This window comes from Mustela nigripes, chromosome 12 (genome assembly GCF_022355385.1).
Source record: "Mustela nigripes isolate SB6536 chromosome 12, MUSNIG.SB6536, whole genome shotgun sequence".
Lineage (NCBI taxonomy): Eukaryota > Metazoa > Chordata > Mammalia > Carnivora > Mustelidae > Mustela > Mustela nigripes.
In genome coordinates, this window is record NC_081568.1 from 11066868 (window position 1) to 11089434 (window position 22567).

Sequence of the window (22567 nt, forward strand, 5' to 3'; positions counted from 1 at the left end):
ATCTTTATTGGCCTTTTCATTCTACGGTCCGCAGTCTCTGTCTTTCATTCTAGCTCCTTCCACAACCTCCAGCCTATTAATTCATGTATCAAATACTTACTGAGTCCTGCTATGTGCCAAGCACTAGGCGAGGACCTGGGAATAGATCACTGAGCAAAACAGGCAAAAATCCTTGGAAATATCCAGTGGTAGCAAATTCTACCACTTTTAAAAGTAGATCTGATTTTTAGAAATAGTCCAAAGTCAGAGAAGATGCAATTAACTATATGATAGCAATTTTTACCTAAAGTAAGTTGCAATTATAAATTAATAATAGTGGCCCTATAGCTCAGGGGTTAGAGCACTGGTCTTGTATAAATTAATAATAGTGATTTTTCTCCTAAGTCTGTACCTTATCTTTCTCAGACAACAATTTTCATAGGACTTCTAAAAATTATATATTTTTTATTTTTTTTAAAGATTTTATTTATTTATTTATTTGACAGAAATCACAAGTAGTAGGCAGAGAGGCAGGCAGAGAGATGAGGAAGCAGGCTCCTCGTGGAACAGAGAGCCCAGTGTGGGGCTTGATCCCAGGACCCTGGGATCATGACCTGAGCCGAAGGCAGAGGCTTTAACCCACTGAGCCACCCAGGCGCCCCTATACATTTTTTAAATTACATAGGAACATAATCAGGCAGCCAAAAACTTAGAAAATAGAAAAAAGTAAATTAATCATACATCTATAATTCCACTGGCTTCACTGGACTTCATTGTGAGCATTTGGGGGGATTTTTTTCCTGTGTTTTCTTTGCCTGCTTTTTTTTTTTTTTTTTTTTTTAAGTAAACTCTACCCCCAACTTGGGGCTAGAATTCATGACCCTGAGATTAAGTCACATGTTCTGCCAACTGAGTCAGCGAGCCCTGCTCGACTTTTTTATAAATTTGAAATCACCCAAGTATATTCATATATTCCTTTTTCACTTCATACTTTGCCCATGCCCATAATCACAGTCCCCCAGTCTGCATAAACAAGATTTTAATGATCATATAATGTGCTCTTCTTTACTTCTTCATTTCTTGCTATTAGCTTTTCGGGTTGTTTGCATTGTTTTCACGCCTAAGTAGTGAATCAATTGAGTTCCAAAAGAGGAGTTTCAACTATGTGTGAAACAAGTTCTCCGATTCCCGATTCCGGGGGAAGTTTTCTGAAGGATCGCTCTGGTTTGAATGTGTGAGGTTTATCATGTCGGTTTAAAAAAATCATCTCATCCTGCAGTGTCATATTTCACATGCTCGAGGAGCTCTTAATAAATTTACAGGAGGCCCCTGGAAGAGGAATTCTTGGAATTTGATTTTTATCTCCATCTGACTGCCCCAGAATCTACCTCTTCAGTCTCCCTGAACGGGCTCTGCTGCTCCCAGAGGACAGGGCTGGGGAGAGAGGCATCTTTCCCTGCGATTTGCCAGGGCTGCTCCTGCCAAGGCCTCAGCTGACCCCGGAAGGGCCCCAGGTCTAGTTGTCACTGGGTTTTCAGAAGGCTCTTCAAGGCCACAGACATCTGTTAGACATGACCCAAGACAAAGACAGCTGGGAAAACCCACAAGGAAGGAAATCCCACTGTGAAAGGAGGTCCTCTGAGAGCCAGAGTTAACCATTGTTCAGTCACAAAAGGCTCAAGTTGAAAGCCGCTGCTGATTCCGGGGTCAGTCTCTTGGCCGTGGCAGCGTCCTAGTGGGGAGGGACACAGAAGCGCCTTGTCCCCGGGAGTGGCTGCCAGTGGCGGATGGAGCAGCTGAGGGACCGTTGCCAAGAGCCGGGGCTCTGTCTGGAGAGGGCCGGGCCCCCGAGGAGACCACACGACAGGCATGGACAATGGGCCATTAGCTCTCTGTGGCTTCTCCCTCCCAGCGCTGGCATTTACCCCGTGTCCCACGCTCTCCATCCAGAGTTCCCGGCAAACCGAGCAAGTGGCGGGGAAGCTTCCCGGCAGCCACCTGCAGGCCCTCCCCGGGCTGGACGAGCGGCTGCAGAGTCCCGGCGGCTCTTATCCACCCCCTGGCCTGCACCGTAAGGCGCAGAGCAAGGAGAACAAGGTACATGCACCGTTCGAAACTAGGTGTCGCTCCCACGGCCCGACACGTCACGCCTCTGGCGGACACTTGCCGTCCACACGCAGAGCCACCCTGCAGGGAGAGGACGAGGGCGCGGGAGAGACAAACAGGTCGCGCAGGAGCATCAGAAAGAAAATCCAACTCCAAGCTGCCGTCTGCAGCCTTTTCGTCACGGTTTCTGCAGCTCCTCAGAAACCCTCCGCGACAGGTGCTACAGGCCCTGAAGCGGGCCACTGGGGCAGAGGGGCAGGCCCGGGGGTTGGCACGGCCGGGGTCCAGGGAGCGCTCGCCAGGACTAAAGCTGGGAATGACCTCACGCCGCATGGGCCCAGCCTGACGCTTTATGTTCACTCAGGGCTGGGAGGGGAAGGTTCCTAAAACAAAACAGAACAAAGAAGCTCCTAAGAGGTGAGCAAAATCGAATTAAGACAAAACTAACACGCGCAAACGTACCCTCTCCCACCACAGGTGGAATTCTAGGCCTCGAGTATCTTAACAGCGCCTCAGTTAAAGACGCACCTGAAGGACAGTGTAGAAGAGTCTGGTTTGCAGGCCGAAGACCTGAGGTGAAGGCAGCTCACTAATGCCCGCTTCCCCGCAGCGGTGGCTGGGGGCCGGCGCGCACCACGAGGGGTGAGGGCCAGAGCCGGCCATCTAGGATGCCGTAAACTGCAGAAACATCAAGGGCATTTAGCACGGAAGAGTCTCGGCAAGTGTCCTGATACACAGGGCTGGTATGTGGAAAGCATTGTCTGCTGAAGCTTCAGCTGTTATTAAAATAATGACACTCAGGGCGCCTGGGTGGCTCAGCGGGTTAAGCCTCTGCCTTCAGCTCGGGTTGTGCTCCCCGAGTCCTGGGATCAAGCCCCGCATTGGGCTCTCTGCTCAGCAGGGAGCCTGCTGCCCCTCACCCACCCCACATCTCTGCCTACTTGTGATCTGTCTGTTAAATAAATAAAATCTAAAATAATAATAATAATGACACGCGTGGGGCACCTGGGTGGCTTAGTCATTTAGCATCTGGCTTCGTCTCAAGTCATGATCCCAGAGTCCTGGGATTGAGTCCTGCATCAGGCTCTCTGCTCAGCGGGGAGCCTTTTTCTCCCTCTTGCACTCTCTCTGCTTGTGTTCCCTCTCTTGCTGTCTCTCTCTGTCCAAATAAAATCTTTTAAAAAGTAAATAAATAAATTGGGGCACCTGGGTGGATCAGCCGGTTAAGCATCTGCATTCGGCTTGGGTCATGATCCCGGGCTCCTAGGATCGAGCCCCACATCGGGGTCCTTGCTCGGTGGGGAGCGTACTTCTCCCTCTCCCTGCCGTTCTGCCTAACTTGTGATCCCTCTCTCTCTCTCTCCCCGTGTCAAATAAATACATTAAAAAAAATCTTTAGGGGCACCTGGGTGGCTCAGTGGGTTAAAGCCTCTGCATTGGGCTCAGGTCATGATCTCAGGGTCCTGGGATGGAGCCCCGAGTGGGGCTCTCTGCTCAGCGGGGAGCCTGCTTCCCTTCCTCCCTCTCTGCTGCTGCTCTGCCTACTTGTGATCTCTGTCTGTCAAATAAATAAATAAAATCTTTAAAAAAAAAATCTTTAAAAATAAATAAATAAAATAAAATAATGACACGTTTCCATACCAATGAGAAAGGGCTGCTGCTCCAAACCCTCCTGCTACTCCTCTTTCCCCCACACCTCACCCCCCTCCAGCCAGCCACTGCTGAAAATCAAGAGTGGGTCTCTCCAGGGGCCAACCTGCCCAGTTCATCGTGATGATCGCATAAGAACCGCACCCCTGTGTGTCCCTCCAGCCACAGAGGGCTGAGACAATAGCTCTTAGAATGTGCCCAATGCCAAGGTGCCAGAGGCATTCTCCCAAGGCATCCTCCAGAAATGCAGCCCCACAGGGTACCATCCAGATCTTTTCGTGTGTCAACTCTATGCTTATATATGTCCTTTTTTTTTTTTTTTTTCATTTTTAAAGGTCTTATTTATTTGACAGAGGGAGAGATCACAAGCAGGCAGAGAGGTATGCAGGGGGTATGCAGGTATGTAGGCGCCCCTACATATGTCCTTAATGTCAGGGTTTTCCCATTTAAGACTTCCTCAGACCATAAAGTCACACAAACACCAAGTAATTGTATTACGCTTTTTGTTGTATAAAGAAAAGTCTAGGGTAGAGGACATTCAAGTAACTAAGAAATGGCAGGCTAAGTATTAGCTTACCATTAGCTTGTAGAGCCAAGACTCTGAGAGCCTTCAGACCCACAAGGAAGAACTAGGTCTTCCATGAAGGGGCCTTCTGAAAAATTTCTCTTCCTCTGTTGTCTTCAATCGGTATTAAATCTCTGAGTCAGGGTTCTTTGATCAAAGTAACTATGGGAGAAACAATGTTTCCATATTCATGGGCCACGCTAGATGCTACATGCTTCCCATACAATCCTCATGGTCTCTGACCCTGGGTTATTGACCCCTTTATGCACATGGAAACCGAGGCTTAGAAAAATTAAGTAATTTACTCAGGAGCCTAGAAGTAAAAGGTGGCAAAGACAAATTTGGAAGCCAGGGCTGGGTAATGGAAAAGCCCCATTTGAAGCACCGTCCACCTAATACTGTCTCCTTTGTCACGGGCATACAGTTTGCCCGTGCTGTTCCTATATCACGAGGTTACATAGCTACTAAGTTTGAAAGGGGGAAAAAAAAAAAAAAAACTTGTGAGAAGTGTGATGTCAAAAAGAGTAGGAGTTTGAGGAGAAAGTCAATGGTCACCCTCCAGAGAGAAGCTGGTCTCCCCAAGCGTCAGGAAGGCTCCTTTTCCAGATGCGATCCGGCCACACTCCATTCACCTGCTCCTCCATCCCCATTGGCCAGACGGACTCCATCTCCTCTAAACTGCTTGTCTCGTGTCAACCATCACGTTCTTTTGCAGCCCATTACTGATCTGTACTTAGGTTTTCTTCCCCTGCTGGACACTCACCTCATTCAAATCGGGATCCTTGAATAATCTTTTCTCCCCGCTGCATCCCATTCACGTTACGCACAGCATTCACATCGGATGAACGAATGAATGAGTGTGGGAGATGATCTTCTCTCTTTCACACTCTACGCAGGTTGCACGCAACACAACACAGCAGATGCCAAGAAAGCAGTTGAATGAAGGCGTGCTTGAGCGTGGGGGCACCGAGCTGGTTCTTGATGTGCAGGGGTTCACATTAAAAGGCAGCACCCATAGGGACATCACCCAGAAGCCAACACACGTAGAAATATGAGGGAAGCACTGGCTCAATTTTAATCGGAAGCCTAGCCTGGAAGCAGCATCTTTCTGCTCTTAGGTTGACTTTCTGGAAAGCAGGACGCCCTGTAGGCCCCATGCAACACCCTACATCAGAAGCAAGAAGTCCTCCTAGGTCTGCGCCAAGATCGCCGAGGGGGCCTCGACCACACCGCAGCCGACAGGGACTCGCGTTTCTGGAAAGTCCTTCATTTCCATCATTACTTGTGACATAATCAGACAGACTGCCCCTGAAGTACTTACTTCGGATGGGAAGTTCTCAGAATGTGTCTTTAGATAGAACTCTAAGGGAGATGCCCTGGGTGCCTGTGCTGCCAGCTCGTCTCAACCCTCAGGGGAGCCTTGTTCTCCAGGTTTCTCGTGGCCATCCTTGTTTGCATTTGCTTTCATCTTCCATTTGATAGGAACTTGTTACTTTAACAAAAAAAAAAAAAAAAAAAAAAAGATTTTATTTATTTATTTACTTTATTTATTTGAAAGTGTGCAAACATGTGGGGGTGGGGGAAGGAGCGCAGAGTGGGGAGGAGAGAAATCTCAGGCAGCCTCCGTGCTGAGCAAGAAGCCCCACGAAGGGCTGGATCTCAGGACTCGGAGATCGTGATCTGAGCCGAAACCAAGAGTGGGACAACTAACGGCAGAGTCACCCAAATGCCCCAGAACTTATTCTTCTTTAAAAGGAAGCGGATTCGGGGCGCCTGGGTGGCTCAGTGGGTTAAGCTTCTGCCTGCGGCTCAGGTCATGATCTCAGGGTCCTGGGATCGAGTCCCGCATCAGCTGCTCCGTAGGAAGCCTGCTTCATTGTCTCTCTCTGCCTGTCTCTCTTCCTACTTGTGGTCTCTCTCTGTCAAATAAATAAATACAATCTTTAAAAAAATAAAAAATAAAAAGAAGCGGATTCAAATCAAATGATCAGTCTTTTTTTTCCCCCTTCAAATTTTATTTAAATTCTAGTTAGTTAACCTGCAGTGTTGTATTGGTTTCAGGAGGAGAATTTAGTGATTCATCACTTGCACACAATACCCAGTGCTCATCCCAACAAGTGCCCTCGTCCATTCCCATCACCCTTTAGCCCATCCCCTGCCCACCTCCCTCCATCCACCCTCGGTTTGTTCTCTATCGTTAATTAAGAGTCTTATGGTTTTGGGCGCCTGAGTGGTTCAGTCAATTAAGCCTCGTCTCTTGGCTTCAGCTCAGGTCATGATCTCAGGGTCATGGGATCAGTGGGGAGGTCTGCAGGAGACTCTCTTTCCCTCTCTCTCTGCTCCTCCCCCTGCTCTCTCTCTCTCTCCCTCTCTAAAATAAATAAATTGATTTAAAAAAAAAAAAAAGATGTCTCATGCTTTGCTTCCCTCCCTCAAATAATCACCCTTAATATGGCTACATTTGTTATTTCATTAAGTGAGCTCCTCTGAACACAGTCCTCACCTAAGGATATTCGAAAAATAAAGTTTACCAAGTCACTTACAATATTTAAGTCAAATGGATGTTAGCTGGCCCTACACCAGTCACAGAGACGTGTCCCAAAATATAGAACCCAGAGCAGAAACTCTTACCTTGCTAAGAGCTCTTACCTCTTACCTTGAAACAAGTTTGCTGCAAGATAGGAGAACAGATCTGTTTTATTTCACAAGAGCAATGCTTAGTGCAAACTTAATTTTACCTAATTTGAGGATCACATGATGGTTATAGAAACAATAGTTTCTTTATTTCTACTTTCATGCTTTTAAAAAAATTATTTATTTGAAAGAAACTTAACCAACTGAGCCACCTAGTTGCCCATCATGTCTTTAAATAATAATAATTAAGTAAGCATTAACCCTAATGTGGGGCTTGACCTCATGACCCCGAGATCAAGTCACATGTTCTACTGACAAGGGCAGCCAGGTGTCCCTCTACCTTCAGGTCCTACATCCAGAGAGAATGACCTTTTACAATATGAGTGACCCTGTGCATCTACTAGTCACACGAAAGATTGTCCTATTTGTCATCTGCAAGGCCAGCCCAAGGACAGTCTCAGACATTTTAAGGAGTTAGAATGACTCCTAAGTGTTGCCCTAAGTTTGGCTGAGATGACCAGGCCCTTATACCCCTGGATCAATGTGGATACAGGCTCCCCAGGCAGGGGCATGACTGCTTCTGGCAATGGAGACATTCCCTGAAGAGGGTGACAGCTGAAGGCAGCCTGCTGTCACTGCCCTCAGCAGCTGAGGCAACCAATCTGTCATCGAGGGAGATCTACATGGCCAACACACAGCCCACCACAAACACACCGTCCAGGTGAGAGATACTCACAAGTACATAGGAAATCATAATGCATTGTGATCACAACGGCACGGGGTTAGGTACAGGGCCTCTGCAGTCATCAAACTGACTTATTGTACACAGTTTGGGGATGAGGGACGCTTCTCTGGGGAAAATCTTGTGGTGCTGAGCTGTGACAGGTGTGATGCTGCTAAGTGACACAAGAGGGAAGCGTACAGGCAAAGGGCCAGAGAACAAGTAGCTGAGGGCGACGGGGAAAAACAAGGTTGCAGAGGAAAAAAGGACCAGCTCTCATCGCCCTAACTGAAGAAGATTAAGACTAGCAGTCGAGAGCCACAGAAGGATTCTAAGCAAGACAGTGGCGTAATTAGAAGTGTAGTTCGAGAGACTGAGATACACGCAGTGTAGAGAATAAAGGGGCCGGGGTAGCTCTAGGGGAAGCCTAACAATGTTGAATGTTGTAGTAACCCAGGCAGGAGAGAATGGTGACCAGGACGGATGGAAGGATGGGCACAGAGCCGAGAGACATTCAGGTGGCAAAATCAGGAGAAGCAGATGATGGACGGGAAGTAGGAAGTCTAGACAAGGAAACCATTCAGGGTGATGGCCAGGTTTCTGGATGGATGAGGATGGCATTTACTGAGATGCGGAGATTGGGGGGAAAGGCGTAGGGAAGCAGAATGACTTGAGCTATGGATATGTTGAGTTGATGTCCAGGAGGATATGTCCATCAAGCGGCTGCCCCGTGGGTATGGAGATCAGGCGTGATCACTGCACTAAAGACAAACTAAAGAGGAGTCATCTGCACCCCTGGGGGAATAGAGGTCCTGGGAGCAGACGGAGCCTCCTGCAGATTTCCATGAACAGTGAGAAGAGACAGCGGCCTGGAGTTACCAGAACTACAAGCAGCATTGCAGTTTAAGGAATGGTTGTATGGAGAGGTACCTCGAACAACAGCCTGAGAAGACTTGGGTTGTTAGTCGGAAAAGCAAGAAAATACGGGCAAATGCAAATCAAGAGAAGCGAGTGATAATAAAGGAAGTTTGGTGAACTGTACTGGGGTGTTCAACAGAAGTTTCTAGTTTTCCCTAAACACATTCTGAACTGATAAGAGATAAATAAGTAAGTATGAACTTGAAGCCTTCCTTACTGATCAAGCTGACAGCCAGCCCTGTGGCTTCCGAGTGTGGTTGTTATGAACTATCCCCAGTACTGAAACTTTGACTCCTAACCGGCCCCAGGCACAGCAGTACTGAACCCCGTGGGCCTCCTCATTCAGGTGCAGACGAGGAACAGGGCACAATGCCAGCCTCTGGCAGCAATTGCTCCCAAGAGAAAAACAGGGAGCAGCAAGACTGGACCTGCCCGGTTCCCTTCTTAAAGTCACCAGTGAGGTAGGTCCACCCGAATGGAAGGAAATCCTGGGACTGGGGAACACATGTCCGCTTGCCCCTCCCATTCACACCCATACAGTTGAGGACTGGAAAATGTCTGTTGGGTGATACTGGTGACAGTGGGCTCTGTGGGCGTGGTGGGGAGGAAAAGCCAAGTGTAGCAGTCCAGGGCTGGAACAGCAGGTGAGGAAGATGGCAACAATAGTGTCCTTTAGGATGGGCTAGTGTTGACAGGGTTTGGTTTCATCACACTGGCGCATTTTAGGATAATTCAAGCTTGAGGAGCTGAAATACGGTTCTTGATGAACTTCCCAGGGAAAGACAGAAGAAATAAAGCACGAAATATGTTTCTTGAGATTTGCAGCCAGTTACACTACCAGGGAGACTCGACCGGGAGGGTCAGATCAGGGAACGCCAATGACAAGCTGGCAAAGACCATTGATATTCAGGGCATGTGTCTTTTTTCTCAAGATTATTCATTGAGCCAGATTCACAAAATGGAGAAAAAGGATACAGAGCTTTTCGGAAAACTTTTTTTTTTTTTTTAAATGATCTCTATACCCAACATGGGTCTTGAGCTCAACACTGAGATCAAGAGTTTTATGCTCTACCAACTGAGCCAGCCAGGCAACCCTTTTTCAGAAAGACTTTGAATCAACCAAACAAACCAAGAAAGTACCACTAAACTGAATTAAGAGCATATATTACTCAAAAAGCTGTGCTTCTAAACAGACCCCAAGTTTCAGTGGCTTAACAAAAGTAAAAGTATGACTCCCTCACGTTCTACCTGCTCTATCACAGCTCAGATGGGTCTGCTCCATCCCGCACCTTCACCAGGAGGAGAAGGACCTGTGGCCCCCGAGGCTGATGTGAACGGGGAGCAGAGAATGGAAGATCACAAATGGGGGTGTCCTTATCTCACTGGGCAGAATAGAGTCACGTGGCCCCATCCAACGGCACGGAAGTCTGGGAATTAGAGTCTGGGGGCCTTTGAAGCAGGGAAAAGTGGACACTGGGGAGCTCCAGCAGAATCCATCACAGAATGAGACCCTCACATAAGTAAGGCGCTTCCTCACTGGCCTTGGAGAAAGGCACAAATGTTTAAGTTAAAGAAACATAAATATCACTGAAATGGACATCACGGTCCACAGCATAAAATCATTAAAGACACAATACCTAGCAGGGAGTGGGGTTTCATAAATATCTATGGAGCAATTCAGCTGGTGCCCACTATATCTTGAAATTTAAGATGCAGAAGACAACAAAAGGCTTTTCTCCCAAAGGCTGAAAACATTCTGGTTTTGCTCTCTTACTCAAGTCTTCCCACATCCTATATTTTTGGCTGCTGGCTTAGAGGCCATCATCAAGGGCAAGGAAAGGAGGGAAGCTTAGGAAAGGAGAGGGGTTGGACTGGGTGAAAACCAGCCATGAAGAAGTCTTGCTTTGGTAGATTTTACTTTGCTCTTTCCTTTCTTTTCCAAGTGGATGTGGCTTACAGGGATGCTGGACCATGTTGGGGTGGCACCCCCGGTCCTGGAGAGGGCCTCCAGGACTCCTCAGACCTCGGTGCCTGCTCATGTGGGGAACCTCTTTAAAAGATTCAGCTGCATGATTGGAGAAAAGGTTTAAATTGTCTTGTGGGAGGCCAGAGCTTGACTAACATTCCTACTTAAAAAATAAGTGACAAAACATCCAATTTTGCAATTCATTATTTCATTGGGCATGTTTTGAACATCTACTGAATGTGGGAAGCAGTGTAGCAGATGCGGTGAAGGACACAGCACATGGAAGGACTGGGCTGAGCTCAAGGAGCTAGCGGGAAAGACAGTCATTTAAACGTCTCATTGGGTTATAAGGAGAAGTGACAATAGATAGAATGGTGTTGGTGAGAGGGGCTTGGCCCAGGCCATCAAGAGCAAAGGTCTGTGGTGAGTGACGGTTTAGTAGAAGACTCTGGAACGGTGTGTGGTCTCTGGATGCAACCCTCCAGACCCATACAGATAAATCGTTGAGGTCCTGGTCTGACTGGGTCATGGCACTCCAAGAGGCCTTCCTGCCCAGATCCTACACCAGGCACAGATATTGGGATTTTGGCCCTGGGGCACCATCAGACCTTCTTGGAGCAGGATCCTTAATATGTGAATTTGAAATAAAGGCTCCAGGAGATTCTGAGGTTTGGGACCCCAACACAGTAGGTCTTTAATGTCCTACGAAGAGTCTGAAGAGTGTTCTTTTTTTTTTTTTTTAAAGATTTTATTTATTTATTTGACAGACAGAGATCACAGGTAGGCAGAGAGGCAGGCAGAGAGAGAGAGGAAGGGAAGCAGGTTCCCTGCTGAGCAGAGAGCCCAATGCAGGGCTCGATCCCAGGACCCCAGGACCATGACCTGAGCAGAAGGCAGAGGCTTTAACCCACTGAACCACCCAGGCGCCCCAAAGAGTGTTCTAAAGGGCTGAGAATGAGTTGGATTTTTGGAGAAGGTGGGGGCACCATCCGCTTTTGCTTCAAGAAGATAATGGGATTATGGTCAAAGGACCAATGTTAGGGGTGACACGGAAGCGTGGAGAGGGTCCAGAGGAAGAACCCAGAGACAGATGCCTCCTCCCTCAGTCATTTTGCCCCCTGTGACACACGCCCTCCGCCCCTAGAGACCAATCATGTTCCATTATTGTGTATGTTCAGCTTTCACTGGCTTGTTGAACTCACCACTATCACAGAGTCTCAAGTTCTTGCAAAGCAGCAAAGCTCCCTGCCCTAAGCACGGGAAGGAGTTCCAGGGGATCTCACCGATGTGTGTCCCCTATCACTGAGTTCCGGCAGGCCCTGACCCTGTCCTGTTCATCCTACCTGGTGCCACTGTCCCTCTTGAAGCTCCACCTCTGAAGTCACCAGCCAGAGCCCTGAAGGCCAGGGCCAGAAGAATGTGGCCTGCAGCCGAATGAAGAGAGTCGGCCATCGTCCTCCGGCCTGAACCAGTCCCGTAGCCACCTGCTACCGAAATTGTAATGTGTAACAGATTTGCTCACCAGAGCCTTCAGTTTTTGCTTTGGTCAGACTTGGGAGCCAGATTTGCATCCAGGAGGCTGGACTGAAGCCCATTCTCTGAATTTTCACTCTCTGCCCACAGTATTGCTCCCAGTTCAAGCTCCTCATACCTGGATCCTTCTCCCCTGCAGATGAGTTCTGGCACCCAAGGCTCCTCGGACAAGCTCTACCAACAGACCACTCCCCCACATGTAGGAATACCCAAGCTGTGCATACGGCTCCACTCCCTTCCCTGGTGGTTACTTAAAGATGAAGATTCCCAGTGGTTCACTGGTTAGACCTGGACGGGGCTAAGCACCGTCTGCTGAAATCCAGGTTATGAGACTATGTCATACAAATACAACATTTCCCTTCTCAAGTCTCTCTAGTTACTGTTTGTAAAATGGGGGTGTTGGATTAGGTAATCGTTTTTGGCTGTAAGATTCTTAATTTGAGGACAAATTAGAAGGCTACTGCAAAAGACTGAAAGTACAATAATGAATGCATGGAAAGGATGATGACAAGGAGGTCATGTAATTGAATAATAATAATAGTTCATAATAATGATAATAATGACAATATTCACTGAGCCTTTCCAATGTGCTAGCTAGATATTTTTGGCAATTTACATGTATTATCTGAGACCTCAGAACAACCGTACGATGTAGGAAATGCTATTATCCCCATTTTACAGATGAGGAAACTGAGGGTAAGCTTCTCGTATTTACACAGATACGGTAACTAATTTGGAATTTGAAACTGACTTGGATTACAGAGACATACTCTTAGTTACCATGCTACACAGCCTCTCAAGAAGGTTTATAAATATAGAAAGCACTGGAATCTTGAAAGAGAAGGTAGGTCTATGGCATAATAGATTAGGAAGGAATGGAATTGTACTGGAGTCAGTCTCTCTCTTACAATTCAGTCTGATTGTCTGTCTGTCTGTCTACTATATGTCATCTCACCACCTACTTATCCACCCATCCAGCCAGCCAGCCATCCAACCAACCTTTTTCAGAAGAGAACTTTAAAAAAGAGACAAGTAAAAACTGTAAGAAGAATAAAAGCCATGTAACAAGTAGATTATTGTAAAACTGATAAGGATGTCACTTAATTCTGAGCATCTTGACTTCCGAGGAATAAAAAGAAACACGGTGAGTTCCATAGTTTGCATTAGCTCATAAAAGGAAGCACAGCCATCTGTCGGCAGAGACAAACTTTCCTACTACCAAATCCTAAAACAGCTAACACATGGGTCTTTATTTATTAAAGGGAAATTAAATAACATAAGGCTAGCATCTTCGAATGAAGGGGAGTCCCAATAAAGGCAGAGCATGTCATGTTAAATCTTCCTTATTTCTGTAGGATTCCAGAGTACGATAATCCAGACATGCTCTGTGTAGAGTGGCTCTGGAGTTCTGCTCTCGGGGTGTCCAGGGGTGTGTGACTCGCTGCCTCCCTGCCATTCAATAAATACAGCTTCACCTTCACCTTATCATCGGCTTCTCCTTCATTCTGTCTCAGGGCCCTACATATAGAGGGATAGCAATTAGGTAATATCAGAGAGAGCGGTAGACACAGGAAAGCAAGAAAACCAGGGATCCCAGAAGATGTTCCCCAGGTGGGGACTGAGCAGGAGGGAAGTGGGTGAAAGAGCATGGCTTATAAATGCCATGTCCCGCTACCTTGGAAAAATCCAGATAAGAGATTTCCATCAATAGGTTTGGTTCTTCTCCTTGGTTCTCCAATGCTGTGAAAAGCTAGAAGTCATTTTTCTTTACAGTGAGGTGCTTCTAACTAGAGAAGCCCCAGGGGATCTCAGGAAAAGGGTTTATTGTAGGAGCCCAGGGAAGGGGACAGGCACCTGTGCCAGAATAAGGGCAGTGGTCCAGGCTGGGACCCCTCCCTCGTCACTCCCTGCACTCCCCCTGCTGTCCAGATGCCCATTGCCCATTGCGTGGCTCCTGCCCCCACGTTTCCTAATTCCAGTGGGAATGAGTTCAGTCTGACTTGTCTGCAGGTGTTTTCTTACCCCTCTGATGAAGAACGGTAGCGATGGAGGAGGGAGCAAACGGACGACCTGGGAGAAGCAGTGACTGCATGTGGGGTCTTCCTGGGGAAGGGCAGCGCCTGAAGCAGGCGGACAACATTCCTTTCTCCAGTGCACTTGTCCAGGAGCCCACAGCCAGTGGGCGTTAGTGTTGCTCCTGAGAACCCGTTCCTGTCGGTGCTGCTTTTCCCCCTGTGACCGTGTCTACTACAGAACATGCTCAACTACACTGCTTTTGAAAAGAAACCCAAGCCACTGACTGCGGTCCCTTGTTGCTTTGTGCAGTTTCTCTCTAAGAAGGGGTTTCCTTGTCTCTTCTCCGCTCTAGGTCTCTAAGTGCGGTGAGTGGGTGGGAGAAGGCAGGCAGGCAGGGGCAGGCCCCTCAGCTCGTGAGGGAAGAAGTCCTCAAAGCATGGCTCCAGAGCGCATGGATCAGTGCTGGCTGGGGCCCGTCACCCAGGGCTCCCCCGCATTCCCTTCACAGGCGGGCATCTCTGTGCTTGGTGGGGGTCCCACATGCTCGCGCATCTTCCACAGCCTTCTCCCTCGGGGCTGACAACCCCTGGCTCCGAGGTTCTCTCCACTGCTGTCTTCTACAACGCATTTTACAAACTTCTGCTGTATTTCCAAACTTCCTGATGAGTTCATATAACCTCCCACTTTCAACCTAAAAGCACTTAAAAGTCTTCTCATGCAAGAATTCACACCTGCGATCTCATTCTGATTAGAAGGCAGAGTCCTTACAAACTGTGAGATTCTACATGATGAGGCTCCTGTACTTTGCTGACTGGGTCTCCTATTCCCTGCCCCTCCCCCCTGCCCCGCCCACTTGACCCCAGTGCCTTCCCCCATATGCTTCACGTGGCTGAGAACACTGGGCTGCCTCAGGGCCTTTGCCCTTGCTCTTTCCTCTCCCTTAGCTCCCCATCCTCCAGACATCCACTCAATTCATTCTCTCATTCTGATCTTCGCTCAAGTGTCACACTGAATATGGCTCAGTGCTTCTTGTCCTAAACCTTCTCCCCATTTCCTGCTAATTCCTTTCCGTTGTGCTTCTTGTCATCGGACCACCATGCATTTTACTTATTTGTGTGTTGTCTTTCAGGAGACAAGCTCTTTGAGGGCAAGTGTTTTTGCCTGTTTTGTCACTATAGCCTAAACGAGTGTCTGCTCCTATCGTAGGGGTTCAATAAATGTTTACTGCATGAATAAACTGAGACCTCTAGAATAGCCCCAAACTGGACATGGAATCTTTACCTGGCTTCCTGGGTGCAATGCGAGGCTTCCAGTGAATAAGTGATGACCCTAAAATATAGCTCTTGACCATCCCTGCAAAGGAACGAGGTCCAAATTTTCTCAGGGTCTGTACTAGACTGAAGCAAAAGGACCGGCTCTAGAAAATAGCAAAGTACATGCTCTTCTATTGGTGCCTTCCCCCCCCCCCCCAACCCCTTTTTTAAGTTTGTTTTTTTTTAGTATCCGCTACCCATAACATGGGGCTCAAACTCCCGGAGATCAAGAGGCGCACAGTCTTCGAAGGGGCCAGCCAGGCGCCCCTATTGGTGCCTTCCATTGCTTTTTTCCCTCTTTTATCCCTCATTACTCTGGCCAACACTGGGCTAATCCACTAATCCTCTCTATAAGGCATTAAGTGATAAAGGTTTAAGGTGTTAGCACTCCCAGGAGTACTTATCCTTTAAAGAGAAATCTTCAAGACCAGAAGTTGGCTGGGATCAGAATCCGTAAATCTCACCTGTATATTTTGGGCTGGGGCCTCAATTTAGAATTCTTGGAGTTCCCGGCCAGGAACAGAGAGACAGAAAGCAGTTCTTAAGCAATGAGCCTGAAACATTGATCAATCTGAAGCCAAGGCAGCAAATACAGACACTGCCCCATCTTCTATAAACCCTTCTCATTTATAGATCAGTAATAATAAAACCTCGTGACTTTCAATTTTGAGCTTTCTCCAAAGCTGAGTCTGCCTTTAACTTTTCTTCCTGTATTTTTGGGCTTCCTTCCTAGCAGATCAAGATCTTCATCAACACCCATTCCAAATACAGGCAGGCAAAGGCATGCGTATATACACAGATGTGTGCGTACACACACACACACACACACACACACAATCTTTTGCCCCCATCTATCTCAAATCCTCCCAAATTCCATCCTGTTTCTTTTCCAGCTTATTCCATTGAATTCCCTCTTCCACCTCCCACAGTGCTCTCTCAATGACTGGAAAAATCCTGGAGTGAAGGTGCTCAAGGGACTCTTGACAATCAATCCTCAAGGCCCATCAGCAATTCCTGGGGCCCGATGCCTATGAATATGGGTTTGGAGCAGGGTAAGGCTCTGGCTTGGACCCTTCTGGCTTAGTGAAGGTCCCTCCAAATCAAAGAAATCCAAGAAGCTGAGCTCATGTGTAGTAGTCATTTGTGAGACAACTTAGCACAGCCTGGTTGTCTGTTGAAGTAGAGGCCCTGACCCGGTGAGTCTGGTTTCCCCCTTCCATTTGTTTCTTAATTTGCCTCAAGACAAAATGGAGTCTCTCTGGGCATTTCACGTCACACTTCCATCCAGCGCTACCCACTGTACTGCATAAAAACTCAGCCTTTAGTCCCATTCCCTACCTACGTTTTACACGCATCCCCTTCACAAACCATTCAGGTCTAAAGCTCCAAGTATGTTTATGCTCTTTAGCTCAAATTTAGAGTTTGAGTTCCAACTCTGGCCAGAGGTCAAGCATCAGATCTCAGGTTATCATCTGGACATTTCCATGGTATGCCCTCGTTAATATTAATTAACCCCCCCACAGCTAATCAAACTGGAACTCTCCACATTCCCCTGGGTTCTGTTCTTTGAAGCATCCATTAAATATTATCTATAAAATCAATGTATAAATTTCTCTCTAGAATTTTCTCTCAAAAATTTGGAGGACTGGATTAGCTTGTGTTTCCTAGGGCCACCATAACTATAAATCCCACAAACTGGGTGGCTTAAAACAATAGAAATGTATTCGAAATAGGGCTTCCTTACTTGAGTTCTGGAGGTTAGAAGTTTGAACTCAGGTTGCCATCAGGGTCATGCTCCCTCTGAAACTTGTAGGGAAATCCTTCCTTGCCTTTCTCTTAGCTTCTGGTAGTTTGGTGGCAACCTTTGGCGCTCCTTTCCCATCTTCCATCTCCATGTACCACTGTCCCCATGTGTCCTCATATGGCTATTTTCTCATGAGAACAACAATCATATTGAATTTGGGGCTACCCTATTGCCATATGACTTCATCTTAACTACATCTGTCTGCAATGACCCTATCTAAATACTGCCACATTTTAAGGTACCGAGGGCTAATATATCAATGTGTTCTGGAGGAGCACAAGTAAACCCCAAACAACTGATAAATAAATTAAGACATTAACCATGTATTAAAATAAATACCGATTATAAGAAGAAGGAAAAACTCACATGCATTTCTAAGAAAAAGCCAGCGATTTCAAGGACATGTTAGTCTTACTGGGCTGCTTGGGCTCTGCACAAGATTCTCCAGGATGTAACTTGCACCATCCTCTTCACCCTCCTCCATCTCCAGTTTCTTTGGTGGAAAATTGTGAGAAGCACTTAGCTCTCTTAGACGAGCTGTGGCTGGTCTATCTTTTAGGCGCTGGTTCGGAGGCACGAAACTGAACATTCAACTTAACTAACTCAGAGTCTTCTTTTTCTCGTGTGTTTTTGTGTAACAAGGAGTCTGGATGTGGGCAGCTCCCCAAGTCATCTGTTCCATGTGCTTCTGTCCTCATGTTCACCCTCTCAGAGTCACATGGTGGCCTCTTCACCTCTAGCATCTCGTCTGTGTTCCAGAGAGGACGAGGCCCTAAGGGTGTGCACACGCTGGATCTAAGCTCCTTCTTGTGAGCCCAGCCCAGTCCTCTGCACTAATACCTCATCGGCCAGCACCGTGTCACAAAACCACCGAAGCTGGGAAGTGGGGTTTTTCAGCAAGCCCGATGGGTTCTGGTAAGGAGAAAAGATGGTGAGTAGATAACTTGCAGGGTCTGCCCAGCTGGCTTTCTCCATGTCTTTGCTTCACACCTTTGCGCCTCAGTTCTAGGCACATGGGAGACATGCTGATGCTTGCACGTTGGCTGCAAAGGAGCTCTTCATCTCACAGGCAAGACATTAACATGAGTGATGTAAATAATATAATGCAGCATGTGCTCGAAGGCCAGCATGCCTGGGGCTGCAGAATAGAGAGAAGGGAGAGAGGAGTTAGATCGCTGTAGGAGCTTCTTGAAAGGAGGTGAAATTCGAGCTGAATTTTGAAGGTTGGGTAGGATCAACAACAGCTGTCATGAAACCCTGTTTAGATCCCCCTACACACACTCAGATGGCAGAAGGGAAAAACCTGTGCGCAGCCTCTTTTTCTTATTGCAAGCTGGGTGAGCCTTCATGTATGTCCCATACTCAGTCACAGGTCTTCTGTACCCTTCTCTTGGGAATGGCTCTACCTGAGATGGAGTTCGTGGATACCTGGAGCTCAACCCTAGAGAGATCTCTTTGCCCAAATACATTCCCTCTCCACCCTGATTCCCCACACCCTTAGCGGTCAATGCCATGTAGGCACATTCCCTGTCAGACCGACTTCCAACATCCAGAGTTTGCCTCCACCCAAGAACCCTCCAACAGAATTAGCTTTTTCCAATTGTTCTTTCAAGGGTACCAGCACTGAGGTTTTGCTGATCCTTCTGTGGCTGCATGATTTCCAATCTGCCTCCTGCCCCAGTGGTTTTTATTTTTCCGAATTTTTTACCTTTCCCCACCATTTAGGTGGGGGTGGCGGGGTGGTGGCTCTGTATTCATTACCTTCAGGTGAGGGTTACTATGGGTGGAATGCAAAGGAAAAGAAAGAAATCAGCACTTGGCTTCTGAATTTCTAGGTACACTCTGGTACCCATAGGATAAGGGATCATCAGAGGTAAAGGGTTTTGCGTATTAAAATTGCGTTTCCTTACGAACACAAAGGTTATGCCAAAAACAATAGATTGGAGGAAAGCATGATTAAACTGGAGTGAGATTTACTCCTTCAGAGAAAATGATTCTGCGGTTTGGGGGAGAGGAGATGGATAGCATTAGATCCTGATGTCTCTGAGAAAGGAAGTCTATGGCCAGGTAGGCTTGAGGGATCTGAGAGCAGAGAGGACTTGGCCTCACTTTCTGGGGCAGAGTTGGAGGAGAAAATGGGTCTGAGCCCCCCAGTGAGCACCTGAATGTTTTTCTGCATGGTTGGGAGTATCTCAGGAGGGTGTGGATTGCCCGCAAATCTGGAGATGCCCCATGGTTAGGTAAGCAGCATACAACAGCAGAAGGCAGCAAGGTCATTGCAGTGGCCCATGGTCTGGGCAAGAGTGTCAAAGAGAGGGAAAGAAATGGGACACCCTTCTGCCCTGGTGCCAGGATGAACCCATGATGACCAAGGACCAGAGGCAACCTCCCTACCCAGCCCCATGCTATAACCAACACATCTGGGAGGTTGGTTGCTGCTTGGGAGGGGAGGAAGGGGAAAACACTCAAATGACAAAGAACATTTCCAGAGATCAAGTTTTCCTTGAACTAGGATTAAGCTTCTGCCATGAAGAATGGGAGATGGAGACAAAAATGACCCCACAGAAAAATAGGGAAAAAAAACATTTGACAGCATGTGGAATTTGGACCTATTGCATTCTTCCTTTTTGAGATACTGTACATATAATACAAATATTTAAAAATAAACCCCTATTTTAAAATAGATTTAAATATACAGAGAAGTTGTGACGGTATTAGAGTTCCCCATACCCAACACTGAGTTTTCCTATATTATGCACAATTAATAAATCATATTAGCATGTTACTAACGAAAGTTCATATACTCAAAATTTCGTAGTTTTTAAAAAAGATTTTATTTATTTATTTGACAGAGAGAGATCACAAGTAGGCAGAGAGAGAGGGGGAAGAAGGCTCCCTGCTGAGCAGAGAGCCGGATGTGGGGCTGGATCCCAGGGCCTCGGGACCATGACCTGAGCTGAAAGCAGAGTCTTTAGCCCACTGAGCCACCCAGGCACCCCAAAATTTCTTACTTTTTATCTAATTTATTCCTTCCTTCCTCCCTTCCTTCTTTCTTTCTTTCTTTTTTTTTTTTTTTTTTTTGGTTCCAGGATCCCATCACAAATACTATATTGCATTTAGCTGTCATGTTTCCTTGGGCTCCTCTTGACTGTGATGGTTTTCTGACTCTTCCTACTTTTGATGACCTCGACAGTTTGGGAAAATACTGGTCACCCAGCTTATAGAATGTTCCTTAATTCAGATTTGTGTGATGTTTTTCTCACAACTAGACTGGGGTTTATATATTCTTGAAAATTAGACCACAGAGTTTAAGTGTCATTTTCTTCACATCGTATCAAGGCTACATACTACCATCCACACGGTTTCTCACTATTGACGTTAATCTTGATCATTGGCTAAATTAGTGTTTGTCAGGTTTCTCCACTGTAAGGTCACTCTCCCCTCTTTTCCTGTTCTACTCTTGGGAAGGAAATCACTATGTACCGCCCAGCTTTAAGGACAGGAGAGTTCAATTACTAATCCCACTGAGGGTGGAGTATCCACATAAATGATTTGAAATTCTTCACAGGAGAGTTGATCTCTCCATCTATTTACTTATTTAATCATTTAGGTCAGTATGGACTCGTGGATATTTATATCATACTTTGGGTTACAATCAAGTCTTGTTTTATTTATTTTGTTGCTCACATTGTTCCAGCTCTGGCCACTGGGAACTCCTTCAATTGGCTCCTGCGTCCCTTTGACAGACTCCTTCCTTGTTGTTGTTGTTGATTAAAAATTTTTTTTTGACCACTTCCTTACCTTCTGGCAGAACAAGATGCTCCAGGCGCAGCTTGTAGATTCTCTGCTGCAGTCCATTTCCCCAAGGAGACCTCCTTTCACTGGAGAATGTTGTTAAAAACAAGAGCTCAGTGCCAGAGGCATAGTCCTTGTTCCTGGAGGTTATTTCGAAGTCCACTCAGCTGACACAGCAAGGAAATTACATGTAGTGTACTAACCCACATATATACAGATATCTGTACGTCTTTTTCTCTCTCCATGTCAGTCTATACCAAGCTCATCATGGGTTCATAGAGGGAGCAGAGATGTCTCCAACTATAACCCAGTACCGCAGGGCTCATTCCAGCCTCCTCCTCTTGTTTACCGGTAACCCCCCCACCCCACGGTGATCAACCTGCTGTCCACCATCCGCCTTTCATTTATCTAATTGTTCCTTTCCAGTATGCACTACAGTGGTTTCATCGTCCATTAAAAAAAAAAAACAAAAAACACAAAAGCCCATCTTTTTCTGTCTCTCCTGTTTTCCCCAGCATTGGCTCCTTTCACCTCTGACATCCCTCCCTCCTGCTCCCTCCTCTTGTAGTCACGTCAGGAACGTTTTTACTCGGTTCCGGTTTGACACAGAACTTCCATAAGGCTGGGTGTCCCCCATTCTGGGTTTCTCCACTGTTCCCAGCCCCCATCACCTTCCTCCTTCTCAACGCTTTGCTGGGTAAAGAGAGAGGAGCTGTGATATGGAATCTCATCTTACAGACGAGAAGACCCGTACCCCGGGAGTTCCGAGGCTTGCCCCCACTCGCCTCCGGGACTGTTGCCACGAGCTCTCTGTTCATTCAACAACTACTATGGAGCCCGCTCTAGGTGCCAGTGGCGGCCCCGTGCCCTAGCCACCCGTTTCTGCGGGCGAGATCGGTAACAAACAGCTCGAGCGCGCGGAGGACGGTGCTTGCTGCCGGAAAGGTCGGCCCCAGCCAGCGTGAACGTTCCTGCTCCTTCCAAAGGTTGGAGCTGCCCCGGCAGAGGACACGAAGCACAGCCGCGCCGTCACGCCGCCGCCCGCCGGCTCTCCGCGCGTCCGGCCGTCGGGCGCGGCCCCGCCCCTCCCGCCAGGCCCCGCCCACCCGCCGAGCCCACGCTCGGGCCCCTGACGATGTTCGCCGGAAATTCCCGAAGCCCCTCTTTTTTTTTCCTTCCTCTCCTTTCCCTGCTCTCCCTTTTCCTTTCACCCGGGTTCCCTCGGCCGTGATTTCCCCCCTCCCCCTCCTTCCTTCCCCATTTGAAATCAAGATGGAGGCTCGCGGCTGCCGCCGGCGCCCGTGATCCCGGAGCTCCTGCCGGCCACGGGCCCCCGCCCTTGCGACTGCGTGTCCCGCGCGGCGCGCGCTGCTGCCCGCGCTCCGGCCGGCGCCGCCGAGGCCGTGGCTCCGCGTCCCCGCCCCGCGGCCGGCTCGCGGCTACCGGGCGGAGTCCTCGTCTATGTGGGCGCGCTCCCCTGGCCGAGCCGCCGCCGCCGCCGCCGCCGCAGCCCGCTGCCGCCCCGGGGCTCTGCGTCCGCGCGCCGGGCGCGGGCAGCTGGGCGCTC

At 47.8% G+C, this 22567-nt stretch overlaps 1 long non-coding RNA gene across 1 annotated transcript; it reads right to left on the minus strand.

Annotated features, from left to right (window-relative positions):
- Window positions 1–508: 508 nt before the first annotated feature.
- On the minus strand, window positions 509–22066 carry LOC132027722 (uncharacterized). Its single transcript, XR_009407176.1, has 4 exons — window positions 21007–22066; window positions 17572–18343; window positions 5064–5792; window positions 509–2468 (listed from the first exon to the last, which is right to left on the minus strand). It is a non-coding gene; the product is annotated as an uncharacterized LOC132027722 (long non-coding RNA).
- Between the last annotated feature and the right edge of the window lie 501 nt (window positions 22067–22567).